The sequence below is a fragment of the Lissotriton vulgaris genome, chromosome 4_1 (genome assembly GCF_964263255.1).
Source record: "Lissotriton vulgaris chromosome 4_1, aLisVul1.2, whole genome shotgun sequence".
NCBI classification, from domain to species: Eukaryota; Metazoa; Chordata; class Amphibia; order Caudata; family Salamandridae; genus Lissotriton; species Lissotriton vulgaris.
In genome coordinates this window covers 1808365255-1808387351 of record NC_141691.1, presented here as the reverse complement: position 1 = coordinate 1808387351, position 22097 = coordinate 1808365255, and positions in this window count along the sequence as shown.

The window sequence follows — 22097 nt, the reverse complement described above, 5'->3', positions numbered from 1 at the left end:
TGTTGATGATGTCTCGCAGGTGAGGCTATGAGAAGGATGACAGCAGGCATCCCCAATAGCTGGTCACTTTCAGTTTGCACGTGTACACCTTGGGGGTCAAGGATAAATTGTTAGATTTTCCTATTAAATCACAATTCTTAAATGTCATTACCTCAACTAGTAAACATGATAGCCTTGCAAGTGTTGCATTGCGCCATTAATTAGGAAACAATGCTTTTGCTTTTGTTTCTCATGTAAAAGAGTTACATTAGCTCAATTTTTTTGCAAGATGCGGGAAGAGAATAGGGACACGATGTGAGCACGATTGGCAAAACAATCGTGCAGCAAACAAGGCCCCTAAAATAAATTAATCACAAAAATTGCACAGCGAACCAAATAAATAGTCTTGAAAATTGCAAAATACTAAATTGAATTGGTAAAATAAGAAATTGCACTTACGAAATACCATGTCAATAAGGCAAGTGGTAATAATGTACAAAAATTTTTATAACGACAAAACGGGAACGGCATAAATAAAGTAAAATACTACAGCAGAGAATGTGGATGGTAGTAGAGAATACAACACATGAAGGATGTCAGGCACTTATTTGAAGTATGTGTCGCGTAATCATGATGCATATTGTTAGAAATTGGGGTCTCTAGTTGGCAGAGGTAGGTACCTCTGTCCAAATAGGGGCCCTTGCTTCTAGTCAGGGAAAGGGGGATATACACTTTAAATAAGCCCTGCTTACCCCCTGGATAGCTTGGATCGAGGCAACAGGCCTATCCCAAAGTCAATCTGTAAAGTATTCGTACACAAAACATAGTAATACAGTGATAACAACTCAAATGGACACCACACCAGTTTAGAAAACTAAAGTATCTTTAGCTAAACTCAACAATACCAAAAACAACAAAAATCCAACATACAAGTATTAAGAATATGACTTTTAAAGGTTTCAAACAACTTAGTTCATAGAAAACTATGGATGCGTGATATCTCTCAAAGTACCTGTAGCTGCGAGAAAATTCACAAGGCCAAACAGCCGCAGAGATGGAAAGCGTCAAAAACAAAGAGATGCCGCAGTTCCTGAGACCCTGGGGAGAACTGTTGCGTCAAATCCGGCCTGTAGGGGGAAGTGATGCGTTGATTCCAAGATGGTTGTGGTACACAGGTGCTGGGTCTGAAAATTTGACTCAATGCTTGAATATCCAGGATGCGTTGGCAATCAATGCGGCGGCATCGAGCAGTGCTGTGTCGGATTCTCCAGCAGCAATCCCTCGATGCATCGGTACTTGCATCGCCAACGGGTGCTGTGTCAGTTTCGGCAGCAGTGCTGTGATGCATGGTGATTTTTCTCACACCGTGGTGCTGCGTCATGAAAACTACCATAAGAAGAGTGAGATTTTCTTGTAGTTGCATTGATTTTACTGCTCCCAACACCAGGGACCACCTCCAGTGGCCCAAGACAGTCACAAGCACCTCTTGGCAGCTCAGAACTCCCAGCAAGGAAGTTCATGGGAGCTGGGGGTGAAGTCTTTGTCTCCCTGAAACTTCAGAACAGGAGACAAGCTCTAATCAAGCCCTTGTATATCTTCCTCAAGCAGGGGGACACAACACACAGCAAAGTCCTTCTCCCTTCCTTGGCAGAAACAGCTCCTGCAGGCCAACCCTAGACATCACACAGCAAAGGGGCAGTACTCCTCCTCCAGTTTCTCCAGCTCTTCTCCTTGGTAAAGGCTCCTCTTGGTTCCAGAATGAATCCAAAATTCTGGGGGTTTTGGTGTAATACTTATACCCCAAATGTCCTTGTTCTCTTTGTGTAAGGGTCTCTGAACCCAGTTCAAACCATTTTTGTCCTCACTGGTGCAGTATGACCACAGGGTTGGATTCAGCATTGTGCAAGGGAGACATGCCCTATTCGGGTTAAGGAAATCTCCTCCCACAACTCTAAATTCAGCCAGGGTGTATTCGGCCCAGTTCTGAGTCATCAAGTGAGGGCCAGCACACCTCACCCCCCCCGTGGCTGTCTACAGTGAAGTGACTGCACATCCCCATCCCCTGTCACTCCAAAACCAGGCAGTCGATACACAAACAGGCAGATACACACAAAATGGTTAAACAAGAAAATGCCTTCTTTCTAAAATTGGCATTTTCAAACACACAATTTAAAAACACATCTTTACTAAAATATGTGTTTCTAAATTCTGAGTTCAGAGAGCCTAAATTTTATTCCTCTATCTTGACCGAATGGGAATTTATGCTTGTAAGCTGTTACAAAGCATTCCCCATTCTATCTTATGAGGCAAGATACCCTTTCAATAGTGAAAAACTAAATTGGCAGCATTTCACTATCAGGAAATGTCACACACAAAAGTACATGTCCTACCTTTCACATAAACTGCACCCTGCCAATGGGGGTACATTGAGCCTACCACAGGGGTTCCCTACATGTATGAAAAGGGAAGGTTAGGGCCTGGCATGTGGGTGCACTTGCCAAGCCGACATGGCAGTTAACAACTGCGTACAGACACTGCAGTGGCAGGTCTGCGTTATCTTTTCAGGGCTACTCATGTGGGTGGCACAATCAGTGCTGCAGGCCCACTAGTAGCTTTTGATTTACAGGTCCTGGCACACTTCAGTGCACTTTACTAGGGACTTACCAGTAAATCAAATATGCCAATCAGGGAGAACCAATTGAAACAACAATTTACACAGGGAGCTCTTGCCCTTTGACTCTGATCAGCAGTGGCAAAGTGTCCAATGCATCTATGCCAGCAAAAACGAAATCCAGCACAGCATCAAAAATACAGGTGGTAGAGGCAAAATGTCAGGGGAAACCATGCCAAAAATGCCAAATCCAACACACATGCTTAAATGTGACTACACATTACTGTTCTATTAAGCACCTCGGCAAATATGTAAATGGTGAAGCACTGTACAATGAATGCAAGACAAAACGAAACAACCACTAAATCACTGTATAAATGAGAGGCAATGTCTTTCCATACCCTTCCATCTCAATTATTAATGTGGCTTCTGTAAGAAATTGGTTTATTAGTTGCAAAGGATGCAATTGCTTCATAAGTAATAAGTACACAACTTACGTTGCATTAGGAATCAAGTTCCCCACTGTAGCACTTGACACTTTCAGGATAGTCCAAGGTCTGCTCAGGGGAGAGAATCAGGTTGAAACGTGTCAACATATGACAGTCATGAAAATCAGATAATTTACCATATTAGGTCACAACATGGATTGAAATTACCCTGGTTGACTGCAATGAGTACTTCTTTTAGTCATTCCCCGGATCTCTGGACATTTACAGTGGGGTTAAATAAACAAACACATACTTAAAAGTAGCACCCCCATGTGCTCCAACAAAATTTCAGACTGGTGCATGCACATTTTTTGCAATTACAACCACCTTTATGTAAATATGATATCCGATTTTAGCTTGATAACACAATGCTTCATGTAATTTGGTGAATTCAAAGAGTAGAAAACTTAATTAACACTCTCCTTTGGATATATGGGAACAATACAACAATTTTGAAACAGATGTGGTTTCCAGTGCTTCATTCACTCATACCAATGTAATAAATAACATTATGGTAGAATCGTTTTGATGTAAGAGCGGAGGAGGTACACTATTGGCATTTGTAGTTCAATGTCCATCAGCTTCACATGGACCAAACCCCATATGCGTAAACCTCCAAGTTCTGGTCCTTCTTCATTCTAGGCCCTCTTTATCAGACCTCCATATCACTTGACATGTGGGTGACAGCCTCTCTCCAGGACATGCAAATAGCATTGAAAGGACATCTATTGCAACTTTAAATAAGAGAGTGACTAATTTCCCACTCCACACACTTCTATAACTGTTTCCATGTCACTCGCGTATGTTCCATTAGATCTATAAAAGTAATTTCTTTACATTTGGGTTAAGCTACACCAACCATATTATTCCAGCAGATACATTAAATTCATACGTCAAACAATGCTGTTTGCTTTTTAATATTATATGAACCACTTCACCCTCCTCTTAACTATGTAAAACATTTTTGATTACAATTGTATTTCTACTATCGAAAATAAATGATCCAATATGGACAGCTTCACCTTTATTACGCAATTGGAAGTATTGCTGTCACCTTTTGACATGCTGCTGCAGCCATGTCTGCTGCCACACATAATGAACTGATGTCTGAAGTGTCCAGCTCAAGGCAGGAGCTGTATTGTGGACTGGAATCTGAAGTAGCTCCAACTGAGGGTTGTACATTTGGCCTGATTCAATATTAATTCCACTTCAGACTTTCCAGACTCCTCATTAACAGTTAGGCCTCAGGAATGGTGTGAAAACATAAAGCATAACTTGGTCTTGCTGCCTCTCTCTCATCGATGCAGAGGTCAGGTGGTATAGTTTCATTTTCAAAACTTCCCAGATACAATTAGAGAATATTCTAGAAAGATTTAAAAAGCAAGCCCAGAGGTGGTATTCCGTCTGTGTTAGAACATTACCAGCATGTGTCCATTGTGATTTTCTGAATTACTGGTAGAAGTACAGAATTAAAATAAGACCTTGGTGAAGGTTGTCTCATTGTTATTCAGTTGTGAGGCCTAGGAGAGTTGCTATCTGTTTTCTCAAGGTGGAGCCCTGAACGGTTCTGTTCAATGTGCATGCACCCCCACCCCTTTGTCAAGAGGAACTGACGAGTACCAGATTTAGCAGCTGCTGGTGCACCCCTGCCCACTAAGATCCTTGCACCCTCATTTGTGACATACAATTGATGACAAATATCCAAACCACTGCACAGCCAGGAAGGGCTCACAATCAACTACCCATTATGCTTGTAGACTGACTTGATCTACCTGCTAGAAGGTGTAAAAAACATCCAATTATCTTGCAATTACATCCCAATGCGGGGGAACCTCATAGCTCAACAGTTAAAACTCTCAGTCCCATCGGTGAAGTTAATCAGCAACCTTTTACTGTTGACCATTCAGATAACTTGAAATTGTTTATGAATTTTCATAATAAATCATCAATAACAATAGACAATACAAAAAATTGTGCCGAAAAAATACCCAATAACAATGAGAAATCATGAGAACATCAATTAAATTACAATAGATGAAACAGTCTATATAATATTTATGGAAAACAAAAAGAAGGAGAGGGAGAATCTGTAAATATATTACAATAGTGACGGAATAGAGCTACTACAACTTGAAAACTGGACTATCATAAAGACAATTGATATCTCGAAATAAATTCATATTTAAGAAGATTAATAGGTATCAACAGGTTTCCAAAAAGAGTGATATGAATTAGAATTATGAAAGAATACCATTCAAAGATAACTGAGCTCCTGTTCTAGTAAAAATAATCCAAGGCCACCAAACATGAACAGATAATAATGAAACATCTTTCCAACATGTTGTAATGGACTTTAAAGCTGCCAACAATAAAATTGAAAAGTTTACCTTGTAGTTCATTTACTTTTTGTGAAAGAACTACAGGTTTGCAGATTAACAACTTGAATGAAATATCCTCATGAATATTAAATATCTTTTTTTATAATAACCCAAACTTTAGACCAAAATGTAAAAACAAAAGGACAATCAACAAGCATATGTTGTAATGAACCAGTATGTAAATTACAATGCCAACAAGTTGAATACGGAAGAAGTTTAGCTTGAAATAAACGTAATGGAGTCCATAAACAGTTATATAAAATATATGAGTTCGTTTGATAGCGCAAAACAGGTAACCAACCAGAAATACTGTTAAGCCAAATAATTTTCCATGTGTCAATAGGGAAGGAGATAGAAAGTTCATTATTCCAAAACGTAGAGATCGCATTAATGTTGGTTTCTTGAGAGATGAACATTTTTTTCTATATAATATAGAGACACCATGAGGTAAAGTAGAAACTGTTTGAATATAAATTGATAAGTCTGATTTAACTTCAGAATTAATATTCTGAGGAAATGAATCTAAAATAGAATTACATAATGAATCATATTTGAGAAAATCGGAGGAAGGTAAAAGAAATTTTGTTTGTAAATCTTCAAATGATAAAAAAAGCATTGTTGTAATAAACATCCTTAAGGTAGAAAATGCCAGCTTTAATCCAGGAAGACCAGAATCTAACATTTCTATTAAGTTTTATGACAGGGTTATTCCATAATGACATATCTTTGGTGATAGATATAGGTGATTGAAAAATGAAATCCAAATAATTTAAAATTAGCTCAGTGGATTTTAAAATAATAGATTCATGAAAAAGTGGAGAATTATTAGACATAGTTAACAAAGTGGGTAATGGAGAAGGTCTATTAAAGTTTTTTCAATTAGAAGCCAAGTAGGGGGATTATTAAAAAAAGAGTGGTTAAACCAAATAGAACTTTGTATTAAAATAAGGGCTTTGTGATAATAAAAAAAGTCTGGTAATCCAAAGCCTCCATTACACTTGGGCATTTTTAATTTGTTATAACTGATACGAGCGGACTTATTATTCCAAAGAAATTTGGAGAGGAGTTTATCTACAGTTTTATAAATTGTTAAAGGAAATTGAGTGGGAATCATGGCAAGAGTATAAAAAATCTTAGGTGCAATAGTCATTTTTATAGAATTCATTCCACCCCACCATGAAATATGAAGTGATAAACATTTGTATATTTTATCTTTAATATAATTTAAGATGGAGTCACAGTTTAGCGATATTGTTGATTGCATTGAAAAAGAGAACTCCATTCCAAGGTATTTTAATTTATCTTTTCACCAAATTATATCATTCATGAGTGCCATATCAGAAGTACAATAAATATTTAAAGGAAATAATTCAGTTTTATTAGTATTTAACTTATATCCAGAAACTGTTGAATGAAACTAAATAATTTCAAGTAGGGGAGGGAATGAGGATAAAGGATCACTAATAAATAAAAGTACATCATCAGCATATGCTTAAGTTTTAATAATAACTTCCTTGATATTAATTCCTGTAATATTATTGCATTTTCTTATAGAAACAAGTAAGGGTTTGATACTGAGAAGAAACAGTAGGGAGGAAAGGGGACATCCTTGTCTCTACAAATTTGGCCATTAATAAATAAACAAGCAGTAGGAGCAGAATATAAAACAGAAATCATATGAATAAACAGGTCACCAAAATTAAATGATAATAAAGTATGAAATAAAAACTGCCAGTGAATTTGACCAAAAGCTTTTTCACGTCCAATGCGAGAGTTCCCGATGGTAGAGATAAAGTTGATCCCTGTTCAATAACATGCAATAGAGTTCTAGTATTATTGGCAGAATATCTATTCTTCATAAAACCAGATTGATCTGGATGAATAATAGAATCTAACACAAAGGATACTCTAGAAGCAAGTATTTTGGCATACAATGTACAATCTTGCTTTATTAAAGAGATAGGACGATAATTTGACACAAGTATAGGGTCTTTATTAGGTTTGGGTAATACAATAATTAGAGCCTCAGTAAAAAAACTGGTAGTAGTTCCCGTAGAACCAAAATAAGTAAAAAGTTGAAATAAACGAGGAATAAGCTGTAACTAAAATTCTTTATAAATTCAGCAGGAATACCATTAGGACAAGTGGACTTATTTTTTTAAGATATATTATGGCTAATAAAATGTCATCTTGAGTAATAGGTGTGTCAAGTTCAATTTTATTGAGAAATCTTGGGTAAACCACATGTTGTTAAGAAAGAATCAATTAAGGCGGCATCATCAAAGTCAGGTTTGTTATATAGAGTAGTATAAAAACTCCAGAAATTCATTAACAATATCATTTTGGGATAGGGCAGTTTTACCATTAGAGCCATGGATTGAATATATTTGTATTTTATCTTTTTTGATGCGTAAATAATTGGCTTAAAATCTTCCAGATCTGTTAACATCAAAACCAAACTTGGCTTAAGAGTTTGAAAGCTGAATATCAGCACTTCTGCTAAGGATTGGGTTAAACTCATATCTAAGTTTCTGTAATTTGAATCTGTATTGAGGATCATTAGACATAATTAAAAGTCTCTCATATTTTGCAAATTTGTTTATCCAAATTTTTAATATTTGCATTAAAAGTTTTATTTTCATGGGACATAAGAAAAATAGTAGCACCTCTAATATAAGCTTTAAAGGTACCCCTTCTATTCACCATAGAAGTAGAGCCGTCAAGGTTAAGAAGAATGTAATCATGACTAGCACTTAAGAGTTTAGGTTTATTTTGTTCATTAAGAACAATACTAGTATTCATTTGCCATCTGGATTGCGTTGTAACATTCAAATTCAAAATAAAAGAAATGAAGGCATTTTTTGAAATATCATTATTCCCAATATTACGAGTGACCACAGAGTTAATTAGTTGTCTGGAAATTAATAGATAATCAAGCCTAGAATGAGAATTGTGTGGGAAAATATAATCACCAAAAACCAATTAACTTTGTAGTTTGAAGAAATTATTTGAAAGCAAAAAAAACTTTAGGAGGTCGGAATTTAGTAAGAGATAATCTATCTAATAAGGCTTCATTTATCACATTAAAATATCCTCCAACTATGAGAGGAACTTTACCCTATTTGAGAACTTCAGTTGTCAGAGCAGACCAAAAAGTAGGATCTTCAGCAGTAGGACCATAAACATTTAGGGGCCGATTCCGATTCGGGAAAAACCGCTCCGAATAGCCATTCGGAGCGTTTTTCCCGTACGAATCGTACCCTGCAACGTCCCCCGTGCGTACGATGAAGTACGATTCGTACCAAGAGCCGTACTCCGTACGAGTCGTACAGAGACCGTACAACTCTAATCTCCATACGATTCTCCCTCGGAGCCCGCTGTTCCGACATCTGTATGGTTCGCGGCTGGTTTTTATGACCCAGCAAGTATGATACGTGTCAGGTACGCACCGTACAACTCTTTTTGTACGGGAGCTCAAAACAGCCTTAAAAGAAGAGTTTGTGCCGAAACAGGTACGGTAGTTACCCCCATGATAGCAGGGGTAGGGTGCGTACCCCTGCGATAATGGGGTGTACGAGCCGTACCCTATGTACGATGGGTGTACGAGCCATACCCCATGTACGATGGGTGTACGAGCCGTACCCCATGGACGATGAGTGTACGAGCTGCACCCCATGTCCGATGGGTGTATGAGCCGCACCCCATGTACGATGGGTGTACGAGCCGTACCCCATGTAGGATGGGTGTATGAGCCGCACCCCATGTACGATGGGTGTATGAGCCGCACCCCATGTACGATGGGTGTACGAGCCGTACCCCATGTACAATGGGTGTACGAGCCGTACCCCATGTACGATGGGTGTACGAGCCATACCCCATGTACGATGGGTGTACGAGCCATACACCCATCGTATATGGGGTACGGCTCGTACACCCATCGTACATGGGGTACGGCTCATACACCCCATGATCGCAGGGGTATGCACCGTACCCATGCGAGCATGGGGTGTACTGACTGTACGGTGTGGTAGATGTTTGTGTGCTTTTCCGTACGACTCGCCCTTACCTGATGTGGACTGTACGAATCGCGTCCTCATAACCCGGTCCGGATCGTACTCGATGGGCATGTGTACGAGTCATACGGTTCACGGTTTCAGCCTTGCAATTCATACGGATCGCGACGATTCCGAAGGATTCACCGAATACGGATCGTACTACGCGACTCGGACGGACGGGTACGATTCGTACGGAGAGGGCTCCGGATACAAATCGTACGGACGTTTTTTTTTTCCCGAATCGGAATTGACCCCTATATAAAAAACATAACCGACTCATGAACTTTAATTTTAGCAATAACATATCTTCCATCAGTATCTGAAAAATTTGCTCAGAATTTGCCAATGTAGTCTTTTTGCAAAATGAGTAGCAACACCATTTTTTTCATATAATCTAAAATGTTGTCATCAATATGTGTTTCTTGTATAAGACAAATATCCGCTTTACAATCCACCAAATAATATAACATTTTCATATGTTTAACAGGATGACGTAACCCCTTGACATTTAAAGAAACTATCTTAATATTATAAACACTAGCCATGGTACAAAAGAAAGAAAAAGGTCAAGAAGAGGAGAAAAAGGTGTAGGTAGAGAGAGAAAAATAGTAGCTCCAAAACAGGTGAAAAAGAGAGAGAGGGAAAAAGAGAAAATAAACAAAACCTAGAAATAAAACGGCAAACACTAAACATTAATAATAGGAATGAAACGCACACACACTTTACAAGCATGACCGAAACCGTTAGCGACCTGTGGATATAAACCATAATAATTGTCAGAAAAATGCTTAAAACTGATATTCAGGTAGCAGACTCATGAGTAACCATTGAATGTTGCGAATGTTGATCCAGGAACAATCTTAAATCTTCAGGTCGTTGGAAGGATTTAGAAAAGTTATCTTTCCAAATGTGCATTGTTGATGGGTCAAAAAGCCCATATTTGAATCCAAGACTTCTGAGTGGAGGACGAAGAGCAGTACATTCCTTGCAAATAGAAACAGTATCTTTAGCAAAGTCTTGGTGGATACCATTTTTTTCATTCTATTGACCATCAAAGAAGGAATTTCTTGTGCTGCTTTTCTTATCATAACCAAATGATGGTGGCGAACAACTTTAAAAATCATTTGTCGAGGTTTTGTGTGGCAAGGATTATGATGTGATGAAATGCTATGCGCCCCATGAGAACCATCAGAGATTTCAACAAGAGATTGGGTCAATCTGAGACCTTTTTGATTTACTTCCCCCTGCAGCCATTTGTCTGATTATACTTGATCAAAAGTTCCATTTCATTTGACCACAGAGAAATTAACTTTCTAAACACTGTTGTACTTTTATGAGGCAGATCTCTCTTTAAAAATTGTTGTGTAGCCCCTATAATAATTATACAGGATCTGCGCATTTGGACAGAATGCACTGTAGGATTGGTGTCAGACTGACTCTGAACACCCCCACCGGGTATGTTGGCCTCTTGTACCAACTAACTTACAGTACCACTAGAATTTCCTCTTACCAAGGTGAGAATCGTTCTTGGCAATCATCGAACATGACAACCCTGATCCCTCATGACCGTGGAAACAATATACTACTTTTCGCTCAGTCACTCGTGCTCGTATCTCAGAGAGTTACACAGAATAAACAGGCTGAGTGTTTCCAATGAGTACTTATTGAACAGTTGTTATTCTGGTGTAGAAAAGATGAGCTGTAACAACCATTAGACAGTAGAAGATGTAGATGATTAGCAGTACTATAAAAGGTAAATGGATGGTATAGCTCTACCATTTTACAATAATCATGAATACATACAAGTATATAAAACACATGCTAAAAAGATGCATACTTCTATGATGCTTCCCTAATTAGATGTACCAACATGTACCTAGCATGTGTATAGGTGTTAAGCTAAGAATCCCTCTAGGATTTAATGAACTCCATTACCTGAAGTAAGAGACTGTGGGACCCAGTCCTGGTCTCAAGTTGGACACCCTGCAAAGGATATTTTAGACCACTGCGTGCTGAAGTGTCTGCATGCAAGAACCTTAACTTATCTGGTCAGTGTGTCGGCCGGGAAGTCCTGGTCTCCTTCGGCCCTAAGATGTGATGTATATATACCGATAGGTCCCTGCAAGGGTTACTGTGTTGGCCTAAGGATGCTGTCGGGCATGAACTTTATACATAGATATTATACAGGAGGCGGTCGTCCTGCTTTGCTTCCAAGAATCCTCATGCCTAATATATGAAAATTCGAACTAGGGAAATCCTGCGTTCCGAATGCAATGTTGTATCTAGGTAAAAGCTCAGTCCCTGCAAAACTGTTACAAGTGTAATTTAGGGAAGAATATAGGTGACGGGTAATGAAATTACCAGGGCCTATATTATGGTACCTATATGGAATATAACAAAATGTTCCGCTAAAAGTGTGGGCATTTTATAACTTTGAAGTTTGGTGACACTTGCTGGGATTCAGGAGATGCTGAAAACAAATGGTGATGAAAAAGGTCATTTAAATGTTGAAATTTCAGTGGGCCCGATTCACAGAACTAACTTAAGACAAAATCCTAAACTTACTACTTTTGGTATTCACAGAAGTTAGGATTTTGTCTTAAGACAGACTTAAGACAGACTTAAGACAGTCTTAAGTTAGGATTTTGTCTTAAGTCTGTCTTAAGTCTGACTTTAAGACAAACTTAAGACAAAATCCTAACTTCTGTGAATACCAAAAGTAGTAAGTTTAGGATTTTGTCTTAAGTTAGTTCTGTGAATCGGGCCCACAGTTTTTAAACTGATTTGCTAGCAGAATCATTTCTAAGGTTTTCAAATGTTATAACAATAATCAGCATTTATAGTACAAATTATGCGCTTGCCCTCTGATATTGGAGTATGAGGAGAAAATAATTTGGAATGACAAAAAGCAAACATGAAAAATTGATGTTATTTCTTGTGAAATTAAAAAGTCTCATTTTTCAGTTCACAACTGCACACTGTATGGCAGGAGTCTAAACCCATAAACCTAGTAAACTTCTATACTTTTAATTAGCAATCAACTTCTAATTAGAAATCTACTGTTGATGCGCCAATATGGAATAAGTACAAATAATAGTCAATCTAAAATTGACAGTTCTGTGAGATTCTTGGTAATATGTGAGGTCCACCTTTGACAGGCGTTGGGTTTTATAGCGAGTCTTTTCAGCATGACCAGAGCTATTAATGATACTGTGTATTAGTATAACGCTTTGCAACTTCTGTTTTTTAGCAAAAAATACAATAGCACACCAAACTTTCACCTTGAAGGAAATTGTCATTTGATCTGTGCCTACATTGAAAAAAACATGTAATATCTAAAATGTAAAATCATGCTGTAAAAAAGTAATGAACTTGTCTTTATTAGATTATTATGATTAGAATGTATTTGGACAACACAATATTCTGGAGCCCTATTCTGTGACAAAGTAACTGCAGACGAAAAACGTGGTACTCCCAGCTGCTGTCTGCTAACAGATATTTCATCGAGGTAAGCAGCACTGAAAACCTTTATCCCAGCCCTCTTGTTCCTGAGGGTCAGCATGCAGCTTACCACATTTCTTCGAAGCTTACTCCCACTCCTCCACAACCAGATTGAGATGTGCTATAACAGGGTGAAACTACAAAAGATCAAATAGGCTAAACCCATCTCCTTATTATGATACCTCCATGTAGACAAAACTTTGGCATGGCAAGAGCACATCCCACATCCACCTCATTGGCTCAGGCAGGCACACAATAATGCCTTTTAGGGTATTGTTGTATCTTTTCAAACGGACACTGGTTTGTAGAAGGTAGGGTGTGGAGAATGTGTAGGTTACCACACACTCCTTACACATTGACTTCATGTAAGCAGACATGAAGTTGATGCCCATGTCAAACACCACTTGGGAAACCCCACTCGGGTGAAAATCCCGATCAGGGCCCTAGCCACTGCAGGTGCAGTCACAGTCCTCAGAGGGATTGCCTCTGTGTATCTGGTGACCACGATAAATCTAGTGCCTAAGAGTTTCTTGGGGTCCATATATCCTACAATGTTTATGTCCAGTCTTTCTAAGGGTGTGCCAAGGACAGGTAAGGGATTCAGGCGAGCCTTCAGCTGTTTTCCTGTTTTCCCACTGGCATAGCAAGTGAGACATGCCCTACAGAAAGTATCTAAGGCTATCCTCAACCAGCGCCAATAATAGTGGGAGACAAACCCGAAAAAGGTCTTGTCCCTTCCCCAATGTCCTGTCGGTGGAATTTCATGTGCCAGCCCCAGTAGTAAGGCCCTGTAACATTGAGAGACTACCATCACATGTGTTGCCCCATGCCCAGGCACCTTAGGTTTATTATACAGGAGGTCACTCTCCTATTATTTGAGATGATCTCCAGCTACCTGAGCTTCAGCTTGCCACCTCATTTCCTCCAGGGTTAGGCACTCCTTTTGTATCTTACAGAACTCCTCCCTAATGGGTCCCCCTTCTATTTGCCATCCAACATATTCAAGTAGGTCACCAAGAGAGACAACATCCTCCGCAGTAGATCCCAGTGCGGACTTCTCAGGTTCAAAATCCACCTTTACTGTGAGACATTCAGGAACTGGCTTCCCACACCCCTTGCCCTTCCCTCTCTTGGCAGCTGTCTGGGCTATTATCCCAGGCTACAGACCTCCTTGGCTCCCCTTCTTGGCAGCCAAGGACCTGATGGTTTCACCAATTCACTCAGGCAACCTCAACATTTCCAGGTGTGATCTGAGCTCCACTTCCTTTCAGGTAGTTGCTCCAGATGATTCCATAACAAACAATCCACAGGCATGGCAGGGCTCACAGCAACTTTCAGAAGACATGTGACCAGTGGCGGTGCATCCATTGGGGGCGTTGCCCCACTAGCCTGGACGACCGCCGAGACTGCACTGCATAACAAAATATGTTTTCTTTCCAAGTTCCCCAAAAAAATGAAATCGGAGCGCCGAGCGCACCAAGGCACCGGGAGAAGCCCAACAGGATCGGGCATCAATATGGAAGTGGGCCGGCCCGTGGGGGGTGGAGCTGCAGCGGAGAGTGACAGCCCAGGCAGGCTGAGGCAGCGCACAGGCAGAGGGTGACTGCGAGTGCGCATGCAAAAGGCCGGAGTTGTCCAGATTTCGACGGGCCCACGCATGCGCACACTTTAGACCTACCACTATCGATGTAGGCATGGACCCGGGGCCCCGGGTCTCAAAATGGGCAGATTTCAGTCTGCTCTTTAGCCAATCCTGGCGCAGTGGCACTGCTAACGCTGCGCCAGGATTGGCTGCTGCGGCAGGATGGTGCAGCGTGCGTGGGTGTTGGCTGCTCTGAGCCACTGTCTTCAGTGATTGGCCACATTGTCCCTCATCACTGCGCATGCTGGAATCATGCCAGAGATGCCCAGTACTGCACAGCAACACACACCCCAGAAGTGAAAGTGAAAGTCAGTGGACGCTGTCTGGAAGTAAGTCGATAGATACGATCATGTGATGCCAATGCCATAGTGAGGAGAGCCGAGGTCGAGGACTGTTGTGGGAGTGGGAGTGAGTGAGTCGTCGTCATGTGGACTCTGAGTCGGACCGCCTGCTGGCTGCTGCCTGGACGGACAGGCCTGCTTAAGCAGCTTACAACCATCGTCGATCGATTAGCACGACCGGACCGCGTCCGGGTGGCACCCACGTAAGTTATGTTATAAGTTATATCGTCATCATCATCAAACTGATCTGTTGCTGCTATCGAGGCTGACTAGAGCGTCCGCCATCACAAGCGTGGGCCTTGCAAACAACCTCTGAAGTGCCTAAATATTTATCAAATGCTTGCATCATCTTAAATCAAGTGGGATGGTGAAATGGGACGGGGCCCGGGAGCTGCTGCTAACAGATCCGCAGCTGTCCTTACTCCTTGCACGTGGGTGTCTGTACTTTTACCAGAAAAAGTCACCTCTGGGACGGAAGTCGTGCGATGGTCGTTCAGTGTTGATCATTCTGATCAGAAAGTTAATCTGAAAGGGCATCTAATGGGCATGTGGCGGCAGTGGTGACTGGTGACTGTAACATCTGGTGGCGAGTGGCATAAACAACATCATGTGCTGATAGTTTGTCACTGGCATGTCTTGCCCTGTTATGTGCATTTTCAGATACTTAACACAGGCTCTTCAACGCCTCGTCAGGGGTAACCAGGTAAGCGCGATATAATTGCAATTACAATGCAACTGTCCACAGCGTTGCGAAGGTGCAAAAGTTTAAATATGCGCAGCTTACATTAAACAATGTTTGAAAAAGATAATGGAAGAAATAGAGGGGCATAGATACAACGTTATACGGTGGGCTCGGACTCTTTCTATCTTCTCTGAGCAGCAACAGCTCTTGCAGTGAATGGTATACATGTTCTGTGCAGTGCAGGTAATGAGGCGCCAACTCAGCAAAACTAGTCTCCCATTTCTAGTCCCTCATTTATTAAAGTTTTCGAAACAGCTGTCAGGAATTTGATGTTGCTATGGCGTAGAACAAAAAAAATCGTTTCAAGGCACTCGAATAATAGATTGCACAATGACGGAGCTCAATGGAAGTGCTGCTTTTAACCTATTGGGAAGGATTGAAATCTGAGTTGATAGATTTGACCGTGAGATCTCTCAAAAGGGTCTTGGAAGCAGGAGCTCTGTTCAACCCGCGGAACTATCTTCTTAAAAAAAATCGGCAGGGGAGGGTGGGGACAGAATACTAAGGTGGAAGAGTGCACACAGGCAGCTGAGAGAAGACAAATCCTCTTCTGAAAAACACAGAGCTTCTGAACCTTGCTGGGCATTAGTGATGGGTAAAGTTGGTAAATGTCACCTCTTCCTCAAACGAAAACACCCTTTCTTCCTTTTTATCTGCATGCGCAATACAAAGCCTCGTTCCTCCCCGTGACACATCTGCAGAAGCACTAGCATCCAAAATCGGCTCTAGTGCAAATTAAAAAAATATATAAAATCTGCTTTTAAATATGCACGAGATTTTTTTTTCGAAAATACAATTCTTTAGAAAAAATTGGCACCCAAAAACGTGGCATGCACCTTGCTTACTGAATAAACACTTCAACTTTCACGAGGAAAGCATGCCCCCTGAGGCGTGTAGGGCTGTCTGCTGCTAGTGGTGATAACGCAGCGCCATCTTCGCGCTTCTCTCAGAGGGGCGTCATTGCAGCTACTCAGAGCTGGTAAGTGGCAGTGCTACTCTTATGGACTGTTGTTCAAGCACTGTTATTTAGCAGTGTGACTGCAGGTCTTTTAACAGCAAGTGAGCCTTCAATGTTTCCTAGCGCTTTAATTGTGCACAATATTAGTCACGGACTCACGGTTTAAAAGCTGCAGAATCCAAATTTCAACAAGGATTATTTTGTTTGCAGTGCACACTGGCCATCACTGAATATGGTTCATGAAAAAAATGGTCCAAGAATCCCCAGTAAAGCGGCGATCATACCCGGGAATGGTGCGGGCAGTTTGGAGTCTGACTGAGTCCTGCCTGCCTGTGGTACGGATGGACCAAGTAACAACGGGGACGGGGTGGAACTTTCACTGAGCAGCGCCAGAGGCCCAGAGTGTATTTTGGTGTTCCAGACCCACACACAGTCAGGTGGGAAGAAAACGCGATAGAAATGCAGGTACCATACAGTCAGGGCTTTAAGTGGGATGAAAAAACTGTTGGGGGGTGGGGGGGGGGGCGTGGTCTCTCTCAAAGGGGCCTGGCCAGTGGCCGTGCCTTACAACTGCATTAAAACACGTAAGCTAAAAATCGGTGTTTAGCATAGTGTGCTGCGCTGCCTGACTTGTATTTTGTTGCTTTTGTCACTGCATCCAGATATATAAAACAAGTAACATTACTCCTACAACAAGCCAGGACTATTGGCTTTGTCATTGGTTGTTAGTTGCATAAAATAAATAAGCAACTACTACTGCTTCGTTGTATATAATATTGAAAAAGCTTCAATTCTGACATGAGACTGTGAAAAAAGTAAAACGAGTCTCTTATAAGTTATATCAAAGACTGTGAAGGATGGTACTGCTGCAGAGTGAAGATTTTTATTTTCACCCTGAGGGTGAAGGCAAACATTGGAGAGCCTAATAAGGACCCTTCTCCGCACCTGCTTGGCACCGGCAGGACCCGGCCCTGCATACAGTGTATGTTTTTGGAGGGGACGCAAAATTCGTAGAAACATGTATCCAGCGTTTGCAATCACCAATTTGCTGGTTCGTAGCACCATAAACAGTGCTGCCAAATATTTTCATGTAACGTCTTATCAGTAAGTCATGAGTTTTCAACCAACTGCCTGTTACTTTATGGGACTTTAATTTTTTTCGTAACATTGTAAGTGTAGTTTTTTTTTAAAAAAACGTTATTTTTGTCGCAGACAGTGATAGCATACAAACAGTTGCGCCGACAGCTTCAATAAAATAACGACTTTACGTCAAGTGACATACTGCTGTGCACACGGCCCATCAGCCCATAACCCAAAGGCCGGGCGGCGGTAGGTGGTAGCATGTAAACCAGGCAAAGAACCTAGCAATGTAACTGCGCGGCAATTGTAAGTGTAGGTTAAAAAAAATAACAGCACGAGTAGTGGTATTGAAGTAAAAGCCAGTACTGGCTGAAGGTGTCACACATTACATGAGAAATGGGCGGTTATGACTGAAGTGATTCCTTTTAGATAGGAGCCACATAATTAATATTTTTTCTAGTGCTTCAAAGAGGGATAAATAGCATGAAAAGTTGGACGGCTATACAAACTCAGATACGAATAATCCTGTTAGTTGTGGCTCAACAAGAGTAAATCAGAAACGTGTTGTGAGGACCTTGTCATTTAGTTAAAATCGCGCAATCACAACAAAAGACTGTCAAATACTGCTCCCCTTACCACCTATAAACAATCACCTCACCAATTCATAGATCAAACTATGCTCAAACCGCCCTACCCCTCTGGGACTCCTAGGCGCAAAACCCTCTGTAGCATTTGTAATTGCATTTCACCTTCTGTCTGTCATCTATCTGAATGCTATCAGATGTGCTATGCCACTGTTTAGTAGAAGCATAGTGTACACTCTTTTAACATCAACAAAATCAGGCAGGAAAAAATGTGGAGACTGACAAAAACGATGTCCTTTTTATACGTATGCAATATTACTTTCTCTTCAATTTTCTTTATTTGCGCTTTTTTTATTGTGCTTGTGAACTCGGCAACCAAGTACTTCAACAGTATATACTTTAGCTGTCATTATGAGTCCGGTGGACTGGTATTTCCGTGAGCAGTTATAGGATACTGCCACAGCCGATTCTGTGGCCACCACGTATGTGTACCTCAAGTGTTAAAATGCAGCCCATGAAACCACTGGGGTTACGGGACAGTCAGAGGGCACAGATGTGTACAGTCTGTAACTGAGATAGCACTTGCTTGTACTACTACTACGCTAAACTACTGTCTATGACCCTCATCATATGTCAGTCATGATGGGGCTCTTCAGTAATGCCTCTCGGGCTCTCATAGTGCCAAAGTTTCCGCTCAAGGCGCTTCCTCTGAAGCAGAGAGACACCCTCATTTGTAAGTGGCAGCACTACCTTTATATGCAACACGTGATGCCACAAAATTAATATTTATACTCAGTATAGTAATAGGTGCATTTTTTACCGGTGCTTAATTTGTACAGCCTGCATACATCTTTGTGAGCCCAGTGATTTCTAGGAGGAAATAATAAAGGCAGGCTCATATGCAAGCCAGGGTGTGTGCACTGTGCAGGCGTGACTTTGTGCTGTAATTGGTGGTGGTGGCTGTGCATCGTGCATGGGAGCAATCTTAGGCTGTGGCAGCAACACTTTTGATCCCCTATGTTCTCTGTCTCTAGTGCTGTGCAACAGCTCTGATGTTATGTAATTTTTAAGTGTGTTATGCTGCAGGTGTTATTTATTTGTAATGCTATGTTTTGGTCTGTTATGTTTTTAAAGGTGGACAAGCCGGGCCTAATGGCACTATGGATACGGTAGTTTTAGAAAACGTATTGTGAAAAAAGCTAAGCTAATGCTAAAAACTCAACTGGAATGTTTTAGATCAGAAGTTGCAACACTTCTGATTTATGTTTACGAAATATACCTTGAGATACTATTTTATACTAGTATATGTACTCCGCTCAGGAATGTTTTCGCTGATGGCTGCTGTAGGTGAAAATAATGAACAAGCTATGCCATGGCAAAGCCAATTGGTTCGGCCTTTCAAACCATGCAATTTTGATCGATATATTTATTTTTGCAAAAAAATGGAAAACTATAGAGTATATGACATAAAAGACTATCCCAGAAGGGTCGGCATTGAAATGCACTTCTTTTCAGGCGGATGAGCACGTGTTCAGGGCTCAGGCCAAACACGTGCAAAACTGTGCCACCCAGCCAATGGATTGAGTGGGCAGACCCATTGCCCCATGCTATTGTGTGTGGAAACAAAATATGAACAACAGTTGAACAGATCAATGAATGAAGGGTGCTGGCTGAAGACTCATACAGGTCGCGCCTTTGGGGCCTTATAAATGTTAAGCCATGCAACACTTGCTGTTGCACCAAGGATATTGTTCATGTTTTTCAGAGAGAGAGATCAGAGTTTTGTTTAATGGAAGTTTTGACTCATGGAAAGGTAGCACAGAAGGTTAATGTGCCTGCTGCAAAGAACATGTACCTTATGCAGAGCACAAAATGCAGTAAATAGGTCAGTGGGTCACTGCATTTGTCATAAAAATCATTTTGTCACTTGCCCTTAAGTAAAAATGCAAACATGCAACAGTGAGCTATTGAAAACTGAAAGGTAAAAATTGTACAGACCTGCTGAATTTAGATACAAAGAGTAAATATGTTGAATGGTGATAGTTTGTGACCTGTTTAGTTGGTTCTTTTGTTGTCTGCAGTTTAAATCAAAAAAGTTCTTTGTTTTGTTGTTTGCAGTTTAAATAAAAACAATCTGTGAGGTTCTCAGCATTGTATCTTGAAGTCTGATATAAAGCTCTGTAGTTATACTGAATAAGCAGCTACCTATGTTATATGACAGCTCTTTAATAATGTAATACCTGCACTTTCACAATTGCTTTATTAACCTTCCTGCTTTCTCAAATTTGCTTGAAAATGCACCATTTTTCCACTATTTTTAAAAAAAATTCTCGGGGGGAATTGCCCCCGAACCCTCCTTAGGGGGTTCAGGCTCGCTCGCTACGCTCGCTCGCTACAGTGCAGTATGATTATCACTTTCCGCCCCACCACTTTCAAATGCCACCAGCCGCCACTGCATGTGACCCCCCACCATTCAAAGGGTGTCAGAAACACAGGATAGTCACTCGCCAGATTGTCTGTTACTACAACCTGGTAGAATGTATTGGGCATCACTTGCTCTGTGGACAACAGGTTACACCTGATAGTAGTCATACTGGCTTCTATGTCCCTCACAGCCTCCACCCTAGTCTCATTTATTGTGACCCACTTCCTACTGCCTATACTTGGAAATTCTTGAACAGCGTGTGGGCTATTTGCACCATCTCCTTGTCACACAGGGACATCAGGGTAATCTCAGCTGTCTCCCCCACACTAACTGGAGCCATCTCCACCCAGCATAATCCTACCCGAGGTCTGCCCACCACTGGGGGGCTATGCCCACTTGGGACATTTGGGATCACCTTGTGCCTACAATAGTAACATTCATAGCACTTGGGGACCAATTTATCAGTATTTTGTATCAACAAAGTCTTTTTCTGGTGGGTAGCGTGGGAATGGGGCTCTTTCTCAACATAAATCTTTTGGGCCCTTTCAGAGAACTCTTTATTGTTTTTTTTATCACCCCCCACTTTCTTCTGATGAGAGCCCTGAACATTTTTTTGGGGAGTTCTTCCAAGATGCCTTCTTGGACACTCTGGTGCTGACCCAGAGGTATTCCTCTTAAGCAGGCTTCCTGGGATAAGTCAGATTGCTATCTATCTGGTGTTGGTGCAACTCTGTAAAACAGCCATTGAGCCTGCGCTCACTCAGACTCGGGTTGTACATCCCAAAAAAGTCATCAACTTTGCTGCCCCATACCCAGCCCTTCAATGCTTTGCTGGAATAATCTAATAATTCCGCCTAGAACTGCTATGGGAGTTTGTGGCTGTCCCTGAACCTTTGACAGTATTTCTCAGTTGTCAGCCCAAATTTAGAAACAAGGTTGACATTCATGGGGGCATATTTGGTCTGATGCTCTATCTCGAGTGTAAGGAGTGTGTCCCTCCCCACTGTAGGCACGTACTTCCATGAGCTACCCCCCGCTCAGTTATCCTCTAGGACCTTCTGCACCCCCAGAGTTACCTCATATACAGAAACACATTGATCAATATCATCTCCCACCACATAATTGGGCACCAGGTTCTGTAGTATGCAGACCCTCACCTCTCCATTGGACGCTGCCACCATTGTTACTGGACTATGGGATCTGCCTGGCCTTCATTTCCAGCTCCTTCAGTCCCATCTCATGTGCCAGCATGTGCCAGCAAACGTTTCTCGGCCAAGAACCTCTCTGCCCCAGCTTTCTCTCTGGGAAAGGCA